Below are 2,726 nucleotides of genomic sequence, written 5' to 3'. Positions count from 1 at the left end.
TTCTTCTTCTTCTTCTTCTTCTTCTTCTTCTTTCTTCTTCTTCTTCTTCTTCTTCTTCTTCTTCTTCTTCTTCTTCTTCTTCTTCTTCTTCTTCTTCTTCTTCTTCTTCTTCTTCTTCTTCTTCTTCTTCTTCTTCTTCTTCTTCTTCTTCAATCCTTCAACAATCCACACAAAACACTTTAATCATACAAGGAATGGTTTAGGGTTTCTCACAAGCTCTCTGAGGGTGAAGGAGGCGAGTTGGGGCACATAACATTGCTTAAATAGCGAGCAAACCCGAGGATTTAGGGTTTCTTCCTGGCAGGCGGACTCGCCGAGTCCCGAATATGAACTCGTCAAGTCACCGACTTACACATGCTCGAAATCCCGTCTCTACTCGACGAGTCGGGCTACAGACTCGCCAAGTCCCTCTTGAAAACTTATAAATAAATAACATGGAAACAACATACCAGAGACGGGTCGTTTCACGGCACCCGCTACTCGTCGAGTGCATGAATAGACTCGACGAGTAGCATGAATTTCTTCCTGGACTCGGCGAGTTCATACGTGCAGTGAACAAAAAATTCGATTTTCAGGCTATTTGCATCAAGTATAAAGTAAACAAACCTAGGCTCTGATACCACTGATTGGTCTTGAGCATTTTAACACTCTTATGGTGTACATGTAACCCTAGAAACCTTGGATCTATGTTTGACTAATATACATGCAAATAATTATTTTTCCAAGGTTCTTATCCTATCTAGCATGGCATGGGGAACTTGAATCGAATAAAGCTAGTAGAATTACTTACCTTGTATTTGTAGTTGATTGCTTGCATATTTAGATCCTAGCACCAATAGTGTGGATGCCTCAAATGGAAATCACAAATCACCACAAAATTTGGAACTTTGTGAGAATAGTAACAACCTTCTTGAAATCGGTCCTCTTAGTATACTCACTACAACTAGTGTGATTTCAAGAACCAAAGCCTCCTTTGTATAGTGTGGTAGATTAGGGTTATATCCATGTAAACCCCAATACCCATGTCTTGTCATTTCCATGAGATCCATGGGTTAAAGCTCCATGGAGTATCCATGGACTTTCCATGCAAGCCTAGCCCATTCCAAGTAAGCATTAGCCTACACTATATAAATACAAGAGCCCATATTTAATTAGTCATACTTTTGATCTCTAAATTAATTATAGATCAATACTAATTAAATAATATGATTTTATATTAATATATTATTGTTGGATAAGGTGTCTAAGTCCATAACTATTTCTGGTATGTACTTGACCCGACCCGGCATGGTCCATTTGGGTTGCATGGCACCATGCAATTGGATAGACTAAATGAGAGAAATAACACTTGGAGATTATTAATATATTATAAGTTCTAATATATTAATAATATTATTTGATTATTTTGATCAAGAATTAATTTAGAATTAATTAAGTGATCAAAAGATAACTAATTAAATATATGGGTTGATTATGTAAATCATCCATATCTTGTATAGTGGGCTAAAAGGCTCCATGGACTATCAAGTTGGGTTCCACCCATAGGATGCTCCATGGGAGTTACAAACCCATGGGTCATGGAAATGAAGAGTCATGACACATTAGGGTTTAACCCTAGATGTGTCAACACTATATAAGTAACATGTTCTCCACCCAAAATCGGTTACACTAAGAATCAAGAGGGCTTGGCCGATTTTGAGAAGTTAGTATTCTCTCATAAGTTCTTCCAAGAGCATTTGGTGTTGTGTGAAGCATTTGAGGCATCACACTTGGGGTGCTAGGCTCACAAGGTTTCAAGGAACACAAACAACAACAAGGTAAGTTATTCTATCTATACTTTATGTTAAAATTGTTCCCCATGTATGCTAGATAGGAATATAACCTTGGAATTCAACTTTGCATGACAATTAGACAAACATAGATCCAAGGTTATTAGGGTTGCATGTACACTTAGGAAGTGTTAGAATGCTCAAAACCCATCAGTGGTATCAGAGCCTAGGCTTGTTTGTTCTTATTTGTGCTTAAAAGTTGAAAACAGAATCGGAAATCTTGCTGTCTGCGAATGGACTCGTCGAGTCTATAGGGGGGACTCGTCGAGTCCATGAGTATCTTCAACCAACTCGGCGAGTCAGTTCATGCACTCGGCGAGTAGGGTCGACTGAGTGCAGAATTTCGATTCAGTTGCTGGAAATGAATTAGAAACATTACCCTAAACTGTTTTGGTAATTGAAAACTTGTTTTTTTGGTGGTGTAATGTCTTTGCTAATTCATTTACAACAACTAGTTATCAAAATTACAAAGTTTTAAATGTAATTTTTGATTGTGATCATATTCGTGTTCTTGTTCTTATGATGTTTTAGATGATCATAGGAATTATTTGTAACCTATGTGGTAGATTAATTTTTGATCATAATATGTTTTAATGGAGTCCATAACTTATCCTTAAGTTATGGAAAACCAAGAGTCACACTTGAGTTAAAACCATTAAGAAAACACAAGAGTTAGAAAAATGAAGAGTCTTCATTTTATTACTCTATTAAACTCATAAGTTAAAAGAAATGAAAAGTTTTGAAAGTTACAAAACTTGCCCTAAAGTTTTGGAACAAGTAAAGTTAAGTTAAAACTTTAAGTTCCAACCCCTAGAATTTTAAAAGTTAAAATTCAACCCTTATACTTATATTATGATGATTTAATAATTATATATATATGTATAAGAATAAAGTCGT

The sequence above is a fragment of the Lactuca saligna genome, chromosome 4 (assembly GCF_052625555.1).
Source record: "Lactuca saligna cultivar CGN05327 chromosome 4, ASM5262555v1, whole genome shotgun sequence".
In the NCBI taxonomy this organism is placed as follows: domain Eukaryota; kingdom Viridiplantae; phylum Streptophyta; class Magnoliopsida; order Asterales; family Asteraceae; genus Lactuca; species Lactuca saligna.
The sequence above is the reverse complement of the archived record's forward strand: the minus strand, read 5'-3'. Positions refer to the sequence as shown.